Source organism: Lissotriton vulgaris, chromosome 3_1 (genome assembly GCF_964263255.1).
Source record: "Lissotriton vulgaris chromosome 3_1, aLisVul1.2, whole genome shotgun sequence".
Classification (NCBI taxonomy): Eukaryota; Metazoa; Chordata; class Amphibia; order Caudata; family Salamandridae; genus Lissotriton; species Lissotriton vulgaris.
This window is the reverse complement of record NC_141689.1, coordinates 494,697,979-494,718,361: the sequence shown is the minus strand read 5'-3', so window position 1 is coordinate 494,718,361 and position 20,383 is coordinate 494,697,979. Positions and strand designations below refer to the sequence as shown.

Sequence of the window (20,383 nt, the reverse complement as noted above, 5' to 3'; positions counted from 1 at the left end):
AAGCAAAAGTACCACAACCTGAAATAACACCTTCCACTCCAATTTAGTTTAGTATTTCTAATCAGACAAAAACATTACAAATTAGAATAGATCAATTTACAGAGCAGTTGTCAGAACTTTAATTCCAAAGACCGAAGAGTTCTGTTTCATTAAATCCAGATGCAAATACATTACAAAGGTTTAAGGAACTGCCAGGTAGCTGCACAATGAATACCTTTAGTAGACGTACCACCCAGTTCGGCCCAAGTGGTTGTCATTCCTCAAGTAGGACAACATTGAATCAAATCTGGCAAAGGTGTGATGCCAGAGATTCATAAAACAGAGAAATACCTGCTTTAATCCAACTGTTTAGGGAAAAGGAGGAGGGCTTACAACATTGGTTAATATCAATCCTTACGCTATGTGCAGCTAAATAAGAGAGCTGCTCAGATGACATCCAGAAGATGCCCTGCATTCTCCTCAATCGAGGATGGGTTAAGAAAGAAAGATGGGAGAACAGTCTCTTGGTCCAAAAGAAAATCCATACTGTAAGGAAATACACAGATAAGGGGGTCTAATAGAAAAAGGTCCCAAGTCTCCCAACTTTAAAGTCAGAAAAGTGTTGTAGAGGCTCAAAAATATCTAATTAGTTGTAAAGCTGTGAGAACCAAGGGTAAATCCCAGGAATCTTCTATTTGATTAATCTTCTAATTGATTAAGAACATCTGGGAACCATCAACTGACAGCCATAGTAACCCAGCTTTCTGAACTGCCTCTGCCTTGCAGTTTCTCAAGTATATTTGACAGTGTCCTACAACATTTGCAGCAGATGAAAAAGCTGAAGCTTTCAGAATTTCACATCTGACACAAAATGTACTTGCAACTCCATTTATGCAAGCAGGCTACAAAAATCTGGTCAAACCTGTGCAGCTGTCTTAACTGCTTGGACATCCTTAACCAATAACTGAGGAAGTGAGATTAAATAAATCCCTGCTCTCCATAGGTTACGCCCAGCATAGCTCTTTTTAAGACCTGTTTCAAATTCACATGATCGGAGACCTGCTCAGAAAGTATAGATAATCTGCCTGCTAGACTGGACAATATGAAGTCTAGTTTTATTGCTGCAGGTAGTTTCACTTCACCTTTGGAAGTATTATCTGGCATATGTTCCTCAACAAATGATCTAATAATACTGAAAGAGGTGCTTTAGAATCACTGTTCTGCACTTGCTAGAAGAGCATTCACCCTTTCCCAAACAACGCTTTTTAGCAGCATGCTTCTTGTGCTCCATCTTTCCTCTAACAGAGATACTGATGATGAGGCAAACTGACAAAGGCTCATCTTAAATATAGCGCAATAGGGACTTTTAGGTTTTTTTCTTGTGTACCTGCCTCCCTGAAACTCATGAAGCCTTACTTCCTTGCTCTTATTACCAAAGCCAGGTACCTATCGTCACTTCAGAGGCCAGACTGACACTGAAAGCCCTCTCCCTGCACCAAAGCTGGAAGGAAGTTCCACGCACCAGGATATGCAATCTGCACTGCTTTGCAGCAGAGAGCTGCAGTGTCGCTAGATACCTACATGATGAAAATGGGGTCACTTTTACCCACACAAATCTATACAGAAGCAACCCAATTCAGCTTGAAAGATGGAGCCCCATTCCCGTCTACTAACCGCAGGCTCGCTTGCTGGACGTCACAATAACATGCAGTAAATACTGTGTGGAATAAAAGCTTCTATAATGGAAATACACTCTGGGGGTCCAGCTGCCCTGGATTATATAATAAATAAGTGTGTTTTTAGGGAACCAGATAAAATAGTAACTGTTATGACTCAATTAAAATGGGTGGAGTTTAGTTGGAGAAAGGTAATTTCGAAGTAGGTTTTCAGGTGCGGAAACTACTTTCTTTGAAAAACTTGATCACGTAACTGGGAGTTGTGTGCTCTGCTTTTTAAGTAAGGAGGGAAAGAATAGGATTGAGGAGGTAATGATAGATGCATGACACCGTTGCAAGTGGACACATCCAAGCAGTTGCATCACTTAGAGCCTGTTTTCATTTTGCATAACCAAGTGACTGTTTATTGAATGTCTGTTAGCAATGACAAGATGGCGAACTAGCATAGAGATTCGAGAAGAAGGTGGCTTAGAGCTTATCAGCTACAAATCACTGCTGCCAGCATGATCCATCCAGCTATACAAATCCTACCATTTGATGGCCTCCACTCTATTCCGTATGTTTTTCACATCATTCATGATCATCATACGTTACATACATATCCTTTTTGGCAGTGTCAACAAAGTTGTAAGTGAATAAGGCTGGGGTTGACACTTGCGCCTGCTTTAGATCAGTTTTCACTTACAGTGGACTTGAACTTCTAACGGTCTGTCTTGAACAGTCCTAAAAGTCAACTAAGAGCAGAGAAGCAGCTTAGCTTGCAGTGTTTTCTGCGCAACAAATGAATCCTCTCAGTGACATTTGCCTAAAAGGTCATTACCAATAAAGTTGTCCAAAGATCAGATCGAGTAGAACTCATATTGGGCCCTAGTCCCTTTTTAAACCCCTTCCATGCTCATGACGAGCTCAGCTCGTCATGAGGCACAGTGGAGCTGTGCTGATGACGAGCTGAGCTCGTCATAAATGAAGCTTAATGACACTTTCCAGCACAGGAGGGGAAAATGCACAGCAGCGATGTGGTTAATATTAGTAAAACATTTTAGTTTCCTTTATCCAATCGATGATCTTGTATTGGCCCTGCCCCACTTTGCTGGTGGTACAAAACAACTTAGTTGTGTTTTTTTAGGAGAAGGACATCTCCACTACATTCAAAACTCCAGCTGGTCTGGAGGGATTGGATAACACATATCGATTTTTAAATATATTTACAATTAAATATAAGTGCTTTGATTATTTATCTAATTAACTAGTTTCAGGCGAATTAAAAACTGCCATGAATAATATTTAGTTTTTGTGCCTCTAGTAAACTAATTGTTTCCTGCTAAAACATGTTTTGCTTTGTGGACACGGAACAGTCACAGCTAAACTGCAGAAGTGTCATGGTAGGTTTAGTTGCTGTTGCGACTCTTCAGATTTATCATATAGTGTTTACTTTGTTCGACCTCAAAGTATTATTGTGGTTTCGCTACGTTAGTAACCTGAAAATATCCCTTTTAACCTGTGGTTCTAGTGTGGCTTACTTGTACTGAAGTAAATGAGCTAGCATGGTGTCCTGTACGACTTTACATTGACTTGTGACAATTTACTCAAGAATAAAGTAAATAATTATGTTTTATTCACATAAATTGACTCAAAGCCTAGTGGTGGTGTAACAGATAACAGTCTGTACACAAACCAAATTAAGTAGTTTTCAGTAAACCACTATGGAATTTTTACTTTAAACACCATATAAAAAATACTGTAAGATTGTTTCCTTGTTAATGTATTTTAATGTATTATATGCCTCTATTTCACCAGGGGGGGAGACCCCGCCAATTCTTTTAGTTTTTAAATGTATTTGTTAACCGTACTATATTTTTAAGTGATATTACTGACACTTAACATTTTTTATGAAGGTTTACTTTGAGCGTGTAATGCTCTACCTACAATGTAGTGGGGGCTTGTGGTTGTGACACAAGCAGAGGTCAGGCACAGTAATGGGGTATGTCTTTTAATATTTAGCCAAATATGATAATTTTCATGTATTTTCGCTCGGCCACACCCCACTCCATAGTTACATACGAGTTTCTTAACATCGCAGCCGATTAATCTTCAGCAACAAGATCCTTAATACCACTGCTTCTGACCAGATTATTTACTCTGATTTACAGATTCCCAATCTTCCAACAGTAATAATAGGGAAAGTGTTTTACAGCACAAACCTATTGCTGCTACTATGCCTTTTCATAATAGTTTACTCTGTCCATAGGAAGCAAAGACTGCTGAACATCGATATTGGTTGTGAATGTACATGAATTACATTACCTCATGCTACAGGAGAACATATCAACACCATGTACATGCAGGGTGCATATGTTCGAAATACGTTTTCAAATATGTCTCAGTATCATGCAATATACAGTCATTAATTTTCTCATCTTGCGTGAAATTCACTTTTTACATTCTGTTTTTCACGCGGTTATTTTATTTATTTCGATCTATGGTACTGACTGTGTGACTGTTCTTGCCCCCATATTCATGTGACTTGAAAAACAACTATGGACAGCAATAGTATGATGCCTCGCTAATCATGATCGTTGTTACAGTTATTATGCACTTGTTGTTTCACATTTTGACACCTTCAAAATTATTATACATTATCTCTAACTTTCACAATGTATTTTTTATCTGTTAAAGTATCCTTTATCCGAAATTTGACACACTTTAATGTATTTTTCTTTTGATATATTCTGAGCTATCGAATTTTAGAGTATATTGCCTTTAATTAATTTATATTTTGTGCTTTTGTGTGCATTTATAATATACTGACAAGTACAGGTAACTGTAAGCTTAAAACATTTGTTCTTTAGAGATCTTATTCATTGTCCTTCCAATATAGGTCTGGAATTCGGCATAATAACAAGAAACTCTTCAAAGGATAGTTTTGATTGAATTCTGGAAGTTCTAATTCCCAGCCTATAAATGAGCACAGACAGAAGTGCGTATTGTTCACTTGTTCTCCCTGGTGTGCATGTATATACTCAAAGTTCTAGTGTGAAGGTTTTAACTGTTCAAGGGAGCACTCTTTATATTGCAAAGTGAACTGCCATCACATGGAAACAAAAGATGTATAGATTTTGAGTATTTTTCCATTATGCAGAGTTTAAGTTCATTATTAACGCTTAACTGCCTTAGGTGCCCAGCACATCTCATGACATAAAGAAGAATACAATGGCTAACCTATTTTATGTTATTTTAGTGCTGTGTAAATCTGACAACTAAATGCAATTGTGTTGTGTGTGTTAAACATAACTTTACTTAATTTTGTCATAAAAGACATATATTTTGATGAAGTCTACATTGGTGTGTTAAAACACAACATTTGTTATTGTGAATAGCGTGAGGAAGGTGAGAATTGATGAGGAAAGTGGCAATATGCAGGCACTTTCCAAATAGTTAATCCTTCCTTTGCACTGTCCACAAGGTCCTTGAAGAATTTTAACACTGACATTGGTTAGCCTGCCTTTGTAAATGATACCTAGTGAAATGGAGCAATGACAGCCCCATCCACTAGCCTTGTGCAATACAATAGCGTTTCAACCATAAACATTTGCACATTGTGTGCGTGGCTTTAAAAATATATATATTTAATTAAACTTTAAAATGCACATTGTATTGTAAATGGAGATATTTGCAATACATTCTAATGCTCGATTAATTATTTGGAAATATTTATTACTTAACACAAGGAAACATTTTTTTTTAATGGAGTAAGCATTTATATAGCAATACGTGAAACGTAAAAGAGTTTAATGGCCTTTATTCTGCCTTCCTTCTAGCAACTTTTCTTCAGTGTATGCTTTTTATTTTATTTTTTAAAATCATGACTTGAGTAAAAACACATGTACACAGATTACTAAAAATCACGTTTTATTTCTTGTACATTCATTGTAACAACATACACAGTTTTGGTGCTTACAGGTTTTCCTTTGTTTTATTTAATAAAGCATATTTATTTAAACTTCACTGCTTTTTGGGGTTAATATTTACCTGATAAATGCTACTGCAAACAGATGTTCTCCTCTTTGACATATGTATTCCCTTTAATTCATCTTGCCTCACACTGGCAGTGCACAGTAATCTGATAGAGACTTCTAGCCACAGATTCCTTACCTTTGAATATTCCCAGGCTTCAGACTGGATGCAGAAGATTTTCGAGCAGTACCGCTGCACACCAGTAGGTGGCTTTGTTCAGCTCCGCATCAGCTTCGTCGTCCACGCCGGAAGTGACGTATACGGTACCTATATAGGTGCCATCTCGGTGTGCTGACATTCGTTCTTTCCTTTCTGCGTCAGATAGCGCTGATTAGGATTGATCTACCCCTCAGTCGCTTTTTAACTAGACTCTTTCAACTTTTTGTCAACTCATGAGATTATCTCCTGCTGTGAGAATGTCAACAAAGAAAACGGCTGGTTTCAAATCATGTGGGGTATCTCATAGGCAAATGTTGGTGACAGACCCTCACTTGGTGTGTTTGTGGTGCCTGGAGCAGGGACACAACTCCAAGGCATGTGAGGACGTCCGCTCTGTACACCCCAAGGCACTGGGGGAACGATCCCTCAAGCTCCTCACTGGCTGACGTTGGTCAACTCCGCAATGCTTGATGTCTTGTTTGCATGGGAGGTCCTGGGACCATTCGCGGTGCCACTCCTGATGGTCATCCCCAGTCCTGGGGGGTGTAGGAGGTCTCCAGCGTGGATGATACCCAGCTCTTTTTAGCCTTCCATGAAAACACGCCTGCAACTTTGGGTTCCTTCAAGCTATTCCTTAAGGCTCTGGTGGAATGAATGGAGGGTAGCTGTCTTAAACTGAACTCAGAAAAAAACTAAGATCTCTGTTTTTTGGCGCCAAGTCTTTCCCCGATACCAGTCTCTGGGGGCCTCCTGAACTGGGGTCTGCCACGCCCCCGACTCTGATGCCCAGAAATCTTGGGGTAAATTTTGATTCTCATCTAACCTTTGAGCCCCAAATCCGGTCTCTTTCGCTATTTGCTTTGCCACCCTTAAATCTCCCAAAAGGAATCTTCACCTCATAACAGTGGACTCAGAAAACACTGTGGTCAATGTTCTGGTTGCGGCAAAACTGGACTATGCTAATAGTCAGTACTTTAGGCCTTCCAACTTTCCTTATTCAACGGCTCCAAATTATATAGAATTCTGCTGCAGGCCTCATCTTGAAGATTCCCCTACGTTCACCAGTTTTTCCTCAACTGCATCATCTTCACTGGCTCCCTGTCATTAAGAGAATCCAGTTTAGGACAGTTACTTTGGTTTTCTGAGCCTTATTCAATCAAGGCTCTCTCTGTCTCAGGAGAAGACTTAAGCCCTGTTCTCGGTCTAGAGCTCTGAGGTCCAACAACTTCTGGTTATTGTATGTTTCCCGCATCTTTAAAGCCTGATGAGGCGGGCGCTCCTTCTCATATCTGGCCTACAAATTGTGGAATTGTGCAGTCCCTCGGAATCTGTCTGCAGATTTACTCTTAAAACCTTTTTGTTTGATACCTCTCTTGTTGCTATGTAATCATTGTTCCTCCCTTACTCTCGCGACCTTTCCTCTAGCACCAGGACACCTCCTAGGAGGTATCTGTACACTCTATAAATGCCATGAATTGAATTGAATCATTGTACTCTAAGTCATCGGTGAAGTTCCACATACACAAGAAATCAAATACATGGGGGGCGGAGCTTGCCTGACTCCAAGATGGCTGCAAGTTAGTGCAGCTCCTTCGATCGCCACCAATAATCCGACAAAATCTGGGATTCATTTCTGTTGTTACCCCTTCAAAGAGGTGTCACTGACTCACTGCTGTTGGGCGCTGTTTATCGCACCCAGCACAATCCTGATTGGTGTGACTAGATGGAAGAAATCAGAGATTACGCATTTCGCCTCCGGTGCAGCGTAAGGCCATCCAACGGTCTTCCAGTAACAGCCGCTTTGGATTAGCGTAGGGAGGTGAGCGGCCCCTCTGGGACACACCACGAATCCTGTGAACGGCGTGTGCTGTGGTGCAGGCGGGGCGCCGGTGAGCGAATGAGGGCGACACGCTGTGGCAGTGGCCATGTGGGATAAAACGGTGCGGTGAGCACAGACGGCCAATTCCCCTGAGGATACATTCAGAAGCACATAGCGGTAGCCCCCCGCCACCAGTGGGAATTCCCGCATTTGCAAGACGCGCGACTCCTATGAGGCGCATTACTCACCAAGACTGTGTCGGTGGGAGGTCTCGAGCCCGAGCTTGAGGTATTCTGCTGGGGCCTTGCTGTACACGCTACACCGGCACCCAGTCAGTGAATGGCTCACAGGTGATAGCTAGCTGGGGGCCTCGGCGATTGCGCGCTCAGGCACAGTACCGGCCTACAGTCCCGAGCACGAGGAATGGCTACCTAAGGGACATACTCTAATTATGGATGGTAAATCCTTTATAAACTCACAGTGCAACCATCCTCTAGTTTGCAAAACCCATTGAGTGTACTTGAAGTCCTAGCAAGAGACTTGAGAGATTCGCAACAAGGATGCGTGGAGTGCCCATATAGCCTAATACTGCCCGCCCACTTCTCTCGAGATGGGCCTCTGACCTGCATTTCTTAAGACCACCAAGACACACTTATCAGTGAGTGCCCATCTCCCTGGAATATCCCCGCAATATGGGCACAATGGACAAGCTCCAATCTAAACTGCACTTTGATTTGCGCAAAACTCCCAGATCAAAAGATCTCACATCAACTGAGCAGGATGCTGCCTCGGACGATCCAGAAGCAGGGGCCGACATGGATGTGAAACTTGCGTTTCGCACTATTCAGCAAAGCTTGTTGAAAATAGACAGTAAAATTGATGCACTGTCATTCCAAATGTTGGAACGACTGGATAAGCATGGAGACAGGCTTGACACAGCGGAACAGCGCGTCTCAGATTTGGAAGATGTCAAACATGCGGTTGCGGAGTCTGACAAAGAAATGGATAACATTCTGCGAGCGCTGCAAGCAAAGGCCGAAGATCTAGGAGGAACAACGTTTGTATTTTAGGTGTGGCCAAATCCTCCAATATTGGCAACATGTAGCAGTATGTGGAGCAGCTACTTGTCAAACTACTAGGCCGGAGCACTTTTTCGGAGATATTTATCATAGAATGGGCACACCGCTCAGTTGCGCCCAGGCCGATTCCAGGGGCACTCTTCTGGCCAATAATTGCGCGAGTCCTGAACTATAGGGATCGAGATGCCACCCTATGCTAAGCACGTGAGTAGGAACTCTTCATCACGAGGGATCCGAACGAGCTCTCTTCCTGGATTTTACCTTGCAAGTGCAGGAAGCACGTCGGCTCGTCAGTCCAGTGAAAAAAAAAGCTCCATGACTTAAATCTGGAATATAGCATGCTATACCCAGGTAGACTACAACTCAAAATGGACGGTAACGTACACTTTTTCACTGACCCTAAAGCTATTCTTTGTGCTATCAAATACAGAGAACAGCGCTTGAAACGAGGGAGTACACAGACGACCTCACATTCACATACAGAGGGTTCCCCAGGTAGCCTGGAAGAGCAAGAACTGGAAGAGTGAATATTTAAGCTACGTTAAGAAGACTACTTCATGAAGAGACATGAGACACTACAGGTAACTGGTATACCGTGTTGTATTGGGGTGGTAAGCATTGCCAAGTTATGGTAAGACTCGAGTGCATATATTAGAGTTGATCTGCTTGACAATTTGGTTTCCCCAAAACTTGATTGACTGATATAGGCTCACCTGATTGGGTACTCAAACTGGGTCATGCTGCACCTCAACGTGATATACACTTAAGTCCTTTGCAAATAAGAGGGTAGACAGGGTGGTGCAGGGAGGTAGTATAGATTGCAACATCTGCCCCCAAGTGTATCACACGATCATCACTATCTTTTCTGGGGTATTTGTTTTTGTTAAGGGAATTGGGAGGGGTGGAGGGAACATATATAGCCACAACTGTTGTGGGTTTTTGTGGCTTGGGGGGGTATGTTTGCTTTATTGGAGTGGGTGAATGTTTAGATAAAGGTTTATCAAGTTGTATTGGCACAGTGGTTACTACAGGCATAGGACCAGGGGGGTCCTGTTATGGGTTGACCAAAAAGCGGGGGTGGAGATGACAGGTCTGTTCAGGGACCCGCATGGCAGGTTTGTGGTAGCCCTCTGTCAGAAGGGAGACCTAACATTTTTATTAGTGGGGGTCTAAGGCCCGATTTACGACAATACCCAATTCTACATTTCCCTGGCGGATACATTGGTACAGTGGAGGGGTATCCCACAGGTCTGGGGAGGGGACTTCAATTGTATATTAGATCCTACTTTAGACAGGACTCTGGGCCCGCCCAGATGCCCAGCGGCTGCTGCAGTAGCCTTACAGGGCATAATGCACACAGAGGGCCTAGTCGATGTCTGGAGACATAGATTTCCCATTGCACAGGGTTACACACCTTATTCTTCCCTCTTTGACAGTCACACCTGCATAGATTTCTGGCTGATATCTGGAGGGCTAGTGACGAGGGTAAACACCTGCGCACATATTCAGACCTCTACCCGGTTCAACTGGAACTTTAACACAACTCAATGCAAATACCAGCGTTTACGTGGCGTTTTCCTCCTTACTCCTTGTTAGACATGATATTCAAAGAGGGGTTAACTACCGCAATAGAAGATTTCTTCTCCAAAAATATAGGCTCAGTACAATCCTTCACTACAGTCTTGGAAACATTTAAAGTATATATTAGAGGGGTTGTGATCTCCACTCGCGGGAGTCCTGCGCTCCATCCGAGGTAGATTGGACCTGTTAGAAAGGGAAATAGGTCACATGGAGCAGGAACTGACTGGGACTGAGACTGCCCAAACTGCTGCAAATCTTAAGCTAAAACTGATGGAATTACAGGATACTGCCAACAACAAAATCAAACGCATGGGGAAATATGCTACAGCACGCAGATACGGGGAGCGGGATCGACCAGGTGCCACATTGGTGGGGTTATTGAGACCAAAAAGGAACTGGATAAAATGGTGGGCATGGCTGACGAGGTTGGGAGGCCTCTGAGCACCACTGAGGAGGTTGCAACACATTTCCGCTCTTATTGCCAGAAACTGTATACTTTCCAAATCCCAACAGATAGCAATGTCCTAGAGGACTATATATTATATATTAAAATTCCTTGGCTAGTAAATGAACACAGGGAACATTTAATGGGACCACTGACTTACATAGAGATTCCGTAGAGATGCAGGACGCAATGCGTGGGATGGCAGCAGGGAAGGCCCCGGGAGCTACTATAGGAGGAAATGGCAGAGTCAGGCATTATGCCGCCCTCTATGCGTGAAGCCATCATGAAGCCTCTATGCGTGAAGTCATCCTCACGTTACTAAAATCAGGAAAATCTTCTAATAATTGCTCCTCTTATCAACCCTTGTCTCTGCTTAATCTAGATGCAAAGATCTACGCAAACATTTTAGTGAATAGACTGGCCCCACTATTGCCCAGTATTATTCGACCAGAACAAGCGGGGTTTGTCCCCGGTCATGATTTATCTCAAAATCTAAGAACCTTATTAGGCGTGGTGCAGAGGCTGAACCCAGAGGTCAAGGCAGTGGCAGTGTTTCTCTATGCCGAGAAAGCTTTTGACTCTGAGATGCCGCCTATGCTAAGCACGTGAGTAGGAACTCTTCATCACGAGGGATCCGAAACAGCTCTCTTTCCAGATTTTACCTTGCAAGTGCAGGAAGAGCGTCGGCTCGTCATTCCTGTGAAAAAGAAGCTCTGTGACTTGAATCTGGAATATAGCATGCTATTGACAAGGTTACAAGCACCCTTACCTGTAGGTTGCTTGTAGATGGTTTCGCAGAGACGTTATGGACCAACTTCCCCAAATTCTAGGCAACACCTAGTGACTGTTTTATAACACTGAGGTAATTAAATAGAAATCAGGGAGGTAGGCCGGATCGTGGACGCTACCTGTTTCCTTGATTGTCGACCTGCGAAGCAATAAGAAGAACTTTTGTAAAAACTGATTTCTAATACTGTCTATTTACCCCTATCTGGTTTCTAAAGTTTTAACTGTGCTTTAGAAGAGTCCTACCTGCGACTGGTTAAGATGTGGCGTCGCGTCCGTGTTGTCGTCGTGAAGGGGGTAGGCTGGTCAAGGTCAGTGATGATGCAGAAGATTGCTTGATCAGTGTTTGTTCTCTGTAAAACAATTATTTAAAGAGGAATGATGAGTTACTGTCTTGCTATATTGTTTGCATTACTCAATGCCTCCCCTTAAACTATCTTTCACTTACTCTGACTTCTCACCATGCCGTTCTTCGCCTTCACTCCCTAGTATGTACAATGTTAAAACAAAAAGACAATTTGGCAAACAACAATAACTTTTACTCTTTCACTTTGATAATTCTCAAAGTCTCTAAATCCTTTTTCAGAAGTCCTTGTAACTTTGCTCTTTTCCTTTAAAATCTCTACAGAGTTCAAAAACTTGAATTCTTTCCAGGTAAGTCTTTAGTTCGATAATTCACTGGTAGCTTGCTTGCGTTGGGCGCCAGATATTACAAACAAGAAGAAAACTGTAACTTAGCTTTAAATGTCTCTTTTCTCCTCTTCAGGTGGTGCGCGCGAAGGATGCAGACCTTCGAACTCCGAAGTGAAGGCCGTCGTCTCTGGATTCCAGGATCCTCCAGGGGACACCTCTGAAGGGCGGCGAAGGCAGAAGGCAAAGCGCCGGTTTACGTTGGGTGTGGCCTTTTACAGTGGAGCCACACCCAGCCACACCCAAGGAAGGTTGACGCATCGCGCGCCGAATACGTGCGTGCCGTTTTTCCAGCGTGCGCGCTGAAACGGCATCTCCGTTCTCTTTCTGAGCTCTCTCCCGCCTCGACCACAAGTCTGCTGACTTTCTCTGCATTGTTACCTACAACTCTCTGGCCATATTGTACATCTCTGCTTGGCTCATAATTCAATAAACTCGGCAACGATTCCAACAAGCACTTGGTAAAAACAAATGAAACCATGAAAAATACATATGTATCATCAAGAGCACAAATCACTGTAACAATACACATTTAGAGTATTACACAATCATACACTAACATATCACTGGCGTGCTGGTTGCACGGGACAGGGGTGGGTTTCTAGAGTGGGAAAACTACGCCTGCATGTATGTGCATGTAAGGCTAGTGAGGAATGGGAATCATGACAGTACTCCCCTCTCAAGATCCCTCCCAAAATCTGTGGAACAGGTTTCGGTTTATTTGGATAACGAAGATGAAAATTTCTGATCAATCGAGCAGAATTTTGGACGTTGGAAAGAGGTTCCCATATCCGTTCTTCAGGACCATAACCTTTCCAATGTATTAAGTAAAACAGTTTCCCTCGAACTCTCTTTGCATCCACAATCTTTTGAACTTCAAATTCAGGGACACCATCAATAAGAATGGGTGGTGGATTTTTTTTAAATCTAGTCATTGGATTACAAGGTTTGATCAATGACACATGAAACACCGGATGAAACTTATACCTACTGGGTAAGGTGAGTTTAATACTGACAGGATTTATTATTTTTTCTACCACAAATGGACCAATGTATTTGGGACGTAATTTTTTACAAATAGTCATTCTCAAATTCTTTGTAGATAACCAAACTTTATCTCCGATTGAATATTCTGGTGATGGTTTTCTATGTAAATCTGCTGATTCTTTTTGGCTTTCTTTCGCTTGAGCTAAGTGATATTGAGCCTGCTTCTGAACATGAACCAATCTAGTAATGTGTTCCTCCAATGATGGTATGACTGAAGGGATACATACTTTTTCTGGGACATTTTTAGGGTGGAAACCATAAGTACAAAAGAAAGGTGACAGACTGGTGGAGGAATTGTCTAAATTATTGAAAGCGAATTCTAAAACCCACAAAATATCCGACCACTCTCTTTCATCTTCTGCCAAAGCACACCTAAAAATCTGTTCTATGGTTTGATTCGTTCTTTCAGTTAAACCATCCGTCTGAGGATGGTAACCTGAGGACATGCGAATGTCCATGTTCAAAGTTTCTCCTAAATTTTGCCAAAAGTGAGAGACAAACTGTGGACCTCTGTCAGAAATAATTACAGAGGGAATTCCATGCAACCTAATTATTTCTTTAGAGAAGATTTGAGTCAAATCTCTTGCAGAAGGGATGTTTTTTAACGGAATAAAATGAGCCATTCGAGAAAAATGGTCTACCACTGTCAAAATAGTGTTATACCCCTCTTTGGTCTCAGGAAGTTCCACAATAAAGTCCAGCGATATTGTGTGCCAAGGCTGGGGCGAAATTGGGAGGGGAAGTAAAAGACCACTAGGTGCTTGATGTTGTGTTTTATGTTGAATGCAAACCACACAAGTCTCGATATAATCTTTTACATCATTCAACAAGGTAGGCCACCAAAATTTTCTTTTGATTAACTGACTGGTTTTAGCAACTCCTGAATGTGCACACATAAGAGGATCATGATGTAATTGTATCACCTTTTTTGGCAGTTCCCGCGTTGGTACAACAATTTGTTCATTCAAATACATTAAGCCTTCTTTAATTTGCATTAAAGGATACAAAATTTTCCATTCTTGAAAAGTCTTTTCCTGAACTCTTAGTTTAATGTCTTCTACTACATCAGTAACCACCACTCCCACCTTGAAGCAAGCCTCAGGTAATACAGGTCGAACTTCTTTAAGAGAACTCTCCTTCTCCTCTACAGTCCCCAAACGTGACAATGCATCTGCCTTTAGATTTTCCCTTCCGGGACGGTAAGTAATTACAAAATTGTAATCATTGAAGAACATTGTCCACCTTAACTGTCTAGCAGTGAGAGCTTTCACTGAACGTAAAAATTGTAGATTCCTGTGGTCTGTATAAATTGTTATAGGATGTCTTGCCCCTAACAAGTAATGGCGCCATTCTTCGAAGACTGCTTTTATGGCTAACAATTCCTTGTCAGCTATGGCATAATTCTGTTCTGTAGGAGTTAGCTTCCTTGAGTAGTATGCGATTGGATGCATTTGACCAGTTTCTTTGTGTCTTTGAGACAAAATGCCTCCAATAGCAAACTGTGAAGCATCCGCCTCTACAATGAATGGATTGGAAGGGTCAGGGTGCATTAACACAGGTGCTGAAGTGAAATGATTCTTTACATTTTGAAAGGCTTCTTCAGCATCACTATTCCAGTCAAATTTTGTGTTCTTCTTCAACAACTTAGTGATTGGGGTTACCAATTGCGAAAAATTACATATAAAGCGTCTATAAAAGTTAGCAAACCCCAAGAAACTTTGTACCTGTTTGACTGAAGAAGGGCTGGTCCAATCTAAAACTGCCTGAATTTTCTTAGGATCCATCTCTATACCATCTGGGCTCAGGACATATCCTAAGAAGTCCACTTTGGTGGTGTGGAAGACACTCTTTTCCAGCTTAATGTACAAGGAGTTGTCGAGTAGTTTTCGAAGAATAGCTCTTACTTGTTGTACATGTTCTGTGGTGTTTTTAGAATAGATGAGAATGTCATCTATGTACACTATGCAACAGATATCCAAAAATTCTCTCAAAACCTCGTTTATAAAAAATTGAAAAGCTGCGGGAGCATTACAGAGCCCGAATGGCATGACCTGGTATTCATATGAACCAAATTTAGTACGAAATGCCGTCTTCCATTCGTCTCCACTGCGAACTCTAACCAAATGATAAGCTCCTCGCAAATCCAATTTAGTGTATATCGTGGCATCTTTTAATTGGTCCAAAAGTGTTGGGATCAAAGGAAGAGGATATCTATTTTTGATGGTAACATTGTTTAAGGCTCTATAGTCGATGCATGTCCTCAACTCACCTCCCTTTTTTGGAATAAAAAAGAGGGGGGAGGATACTGGAGATTTCGAATGTCCGATAAATCCATTGGCCAGATATTCATCTAAGTACTCTCTTAGGTGCTCGTTTTCTTTCTCGGTGAGAGCATAAATCCTACTACATGGCAATGTAGCCCCCGGTACCAAATCTATTCGACAATCGAAATCCCGGTGAGGGGGTAGAGTGTTGGCCTTTTTTTTGTCAAGCACATCATGGAGATCAGAATATTCTTCTGGAATTCCTTCCAGCAGAAGTATGCTCTTTGAAGTCAGGGGAAAATTATTTCCTAGGATCAACACTTTGGAATCTGGTGTCGTCAGACAAGAAGATACACAATGATCTGAGTCAAATAACAGAGTTCTTTCCACCCAATCTATCTTAGGATTATGCTTGACTAACCAAGGTATGCCTAAAATCAAGCGGAATTGAGGGGCATCTAGGACGTCAAAGGTTATGTCCTCCTTGCGTTTATGTAAACAGGTCATTAACAGAGTTTCGGTGTGAAATTGGATCAGTCCCGATGATAACTCCTTACCATCTACTGCTTTGACCACTTCTGGGTGTTGTTTGGCCTTGGTTTTAAACTCTAACCTCTTCAAAAACATGGTATCTATGAAATTGCCTGTAGCTCCTGAATCAATCAAAGCATCAACAGTCCATTCCTTCCCCTTTTCTGTTCCAGATTGCAAAGTAACAGTTATGCTAAGATGATGGGAAGCTATTTCAGGGGTTATTGAGGCCAAGCTAGATAACTCACTCGACAATCTGACCTCCTGATTAGTCGAGCCTGTTAGTTTTCCGACTGCTGTACTAAAGCTACCTCAGAATTCTTACTTTTAGGTTTATTTGGGCGAACTGGACATTCCTTGACGAAATGACCTGATTTGCCGCAATATAAACACTGATTCAATTTTCTTCTCTTGTCCTTCTCTTCCTTACTCAGGGGCCCTTTAATTGTGCCTATTTGCATAGGCTCTACTCCAGAGTCCAATTTTGACGAGCTTTCAGGCTTAACACTGTTGTATCTTTCCTTAAAAGAGAACACTTTAATTTCTGTTTTACCTTTTTCTCCTCTGCGTTCTAAAAGTCGATGATTTAGCTTAACTACTAAGTCAATGAAATCTTCGATGGTGTCTGGTGGGTCTAAGATCTGTGTGACCATGTCTTTTAGCTCGTCTCTAAGCCCCTTGTAAAAAAGGGAAACTCTTTTTTCTTCAGGCCAGCGGGCCTCAATAACGAGTCTATTGAATTGGGAAATGTAATGTAATAAATCCGAAGACCCTTGTTTGAGATGTAATAATTCATGGTCTGCGGACTGGACAAAAACGTGCTTGGCAAATAACTTTTTCATCGTGTTCTTAAAAAGTCTAAGGTTATATAGAATCGGGTCATCGCGCTCTACAATTGGCACAGACCAAAGGGCTGCGTCCCCCCCTAGGTATGACAGAATAAAGGCTACCTTAGAGGAGTCATCTGGGAAGGCTGCTGGCTTAGCTATAAAATGCAAATGGCATTGATTTAAGAAGATCGAGAACTTATTACTATCTCCCAAAAAGCGTTCGGGAGGTGCTAAAGGTACTGTCACTGGAGTCACTACCTGAATTTGAGTTGGAGTAGAGGAAGAACTGGGACCAGAGTGCAAGGTTTGAAATCCTGGCTGAAACGTAGCTGGTTTCAGTACTGATTTTTGTGTTGAGGGAAAGCCCCACTGGCTTGAACTAGATTGCATATTACTCTGAATATCCGTGATATCCCTACGAAGGGCTGCGTTTTCGGCTTGAATAGCCGTTAACAAGGTTGTTATGTCTTGCAAGGAACTTGCGATGGAAGGATCCATAACGTCTGGGCGAAAATATCATCGTGGGCTTTGCCTTCTGACAAGGTTACAAGCACCCTTACCTGTAGGTTGCTTGTAGATGGTTTCGCAGAGACGTTATGGACCAACTTCCCCAAATTCTAGGTAACACCTAGTGACTGTTTTATAACACTGAGGTAATTAAATAGAAATCAGGGAGGTAGGCTGGATCGTGGACGCTACCTGTTTCCTTGATTGTCGACCTGCGAAGCAATAAGGAGAACTTTTGTAAAAACTGATTTCTAATACTGTCTATTTACCCCTATCAGGTTTCTAAACTTTTAACTGTGCTTTAGAAGAGTCCTACCTGCGACTGGTTAAGATGTGGCGTCGCGTCCGTGTTGTCGTCGTGAAGGGGGTAGGCTGGTCAAGGTCAGTGATGATGCAGAAGATTGCTTGATCAGTGTTTGTTCTCTGTAAAACAATTATTTAAAGAGGAATGATGAGTTACTGTCTTGCTATATTGTTTGCATTACTCAATGCCTCCCCTTAAACTATCTTTCACTTACTCTGACTTCTCACCATGCCGTTCTTCGCCTTCACTCCCTAGTATGTACAATGTTAAAACAAAAAGACAATTTGGCAAACAACAATAACTTTTACTCTTTCACTTTGATAATTCTCAAAGTCTCTAAATCCTTTTTCAGAAGTCCTTGTAACTTTGCTCTTTTCCTTTAAAATCTCTACAGAGTTCAAAAACTTGAATTCTTTCCAGGTAAGTCTTTAGTTCGATAATTCACTGGTAGCTTGCTTGCGTTGGGCGCCAGATATTACAAACAAGAAGAAAACTGTAACTTAGCTTTAAATGTCTCTTTTCTCCTCTTCAGGTGGTGCGCGCGAAGGATGCAGACCTTCGAACTCCGAAGTGAAGGCCGTCGTCTCTGGATTCCAGGATCCTCCAGGGGACACCTCTGAAGGGCGGCGAAGGCAGAAGGCAAAGCGCCGGTTTACGTTGGGTGTGGCCTTTTACAGTGGAGCCACACCCAGCCACACCCAAGGAAGGTTGACGCATCGCGCGCCGAATACGTGCGTGCCGTTTTTCCAGCGTGCGCGCTGAAACGGCATCTCCGTTCTCTTTCTGAGCTCTCTCCCGCCTCGACCACAAGTCTGCTGACTTTCTCTGCATTGTTACCTACAACTCTCTGGCCATATTGTACATCTCTGCTTGGCTCATAATTCAATAAACTCGGCAACGATTCCAACAAGCACTTGGTAAAAACAAATGAAACCATGAAAAATACATATGTATCATCAAGAGCACAAATCACTGTAACAATACACATTTAGAGTATTACACAATCATACACTAACATATCACTGGCGTGCTGGTTGCACAGGACAGGGGTGGGTTTCTAGAGTGGGAAAACTATGCCTGCATGTATGTGCATGTAAGGCTAGTGAGGAATGGGAATCATGACAGCTATACCCTCTGAGTGGAGCTTCGTGTTCACGGTATTGTGGAAGATAATAGTCGGAGACATGTTACTCTGATTAGTATCAGTGATACACACATCGCCCACAGCTACAGTGCGGATTGGATATGTAGTCTTACAATCATTCAATTTTACACTGGGAACGCGACAGGGCTGCCCACTCACTCCGCTCCAGTATGCGATAGTCGCAGAGCCATTGGCTTGCGCCATCTGGGAGTATCACACAGACAGAGGGCTAGGATTTACTGAGTACATGCTTAATATCTCCGCTTATGCGGATGACACTTTACTCTACATTCATAACCCAGAGGTCAACTTGTCCCACATACTGCAAGATTTGGTCCAGTTTGGTAGGCATTCTGGTCTACGAGTAAACTGAGATTAATCCATTATATTCCCACTCACGCCCGCAACCACGGAACCCATCATGGAATTCCCACTTCCCTGGACTATGGATACAGTGCGGTATTTGGAAATCCAATTTCATACTGACCCGACGTTAGTGATTTGGGAAAATTATGGCAGGGCTACACTACGACTGATAGAAAATGTAGAGAAGTGGATCAGGCTCCCGCTTTCAATGATGGGTAGAGATGTCATCATGAAAATGGTGATCCTACCAAGATTTTCATTCCTATTCAAAAATATACCCATCCTCCTACCTAAACATCTATTTAAAATCTGGCGCACACAGCTGATATGGCTGGCGTGGGCCGGCAAACAACCTCTAATACGCTTGGACTCTCTTACTCTACCCTATGAGTTTTGCAGGTTAGGAGCCCTAGATTTAGGAAAATACTACAGAGCTGCTAACAGCACATTTGCACACTACTGGATACAGGGCACACCCTTTTCATATTTGGAAAAGAATGCTGCGGATCCGGTTTCAATATCACAACTCCGTACATGTCCGGCCTCCAGGCAGTTCCAGGTCTTTGAATCTATGGCTGTTACAATGCATACCTGACAGACGTTACTACATATGCAAGCAGGTGCCTTCCTGTATTCTCCAGAAATGCCACTCCAATAGGGTTTGTTGTTCACGTTGGGTCAAGATATAGGAGCCAGTGGAGAACCGGGCCTTATGGGCCTGGCCGCGCAGGGCACGCCTTAAATCCCCGAGTTCACCTGCCTTGTTGGACAGAGACATGAGACACTCTGTTGGGCGTAGAAAACCAGGTTTATTAGCTGCAGCTAAGCACAGTTGTCCCAGAAGTACAGTGTATGTTCTCAGGTGACTGCCACTTTATTCCGTGGCGTACAATCTTTATTATTTACAACGTATACTCCCAGTACATACAAAGCAAGCCAATAAGAAAAGTTGGAAAACAAACTATCAGGTGTCCCAAATACGCCCCTCTTTCAAACATTGTGTGTCACCCCTCCCCACAAATTAATTAGTGCTAGTGCCTACAATCCAATTTGCAGGTGGCAGGACGTACTTGTGTGCCTCAAAGGATAGTTGTGTAACAAGAGAATACAAGGAGAGCATAGCGAAGGCCAGTCGGATAAGGTAATGTAAGGAAAGAATAGG

The 20,383-nt window shown here is 42.4% G+C and overlaps 1 long non-coding RNA gene across 1 annotated transcript; it reads left to right on the top strand.

Moving 5' to 3' along the window:
* The first annotated feature begins 225 nt into the window (after positions 1 to 225).
* On the top strand, positions 226 to 5,660 carry LOC147726674 (uncharacterized). Its single transcript, XR_015309285.1, has 2 exons — positions 226 to 2,525; positions 2,665 to 5,660. It is a non-coding gene; the product is annotated as an uncharacterized LOC147726674 (long non-coding RNA).
* The last annotated feature ends 14,723 nt before the right edge of the window (positions 5,661 to 20,383 follow it).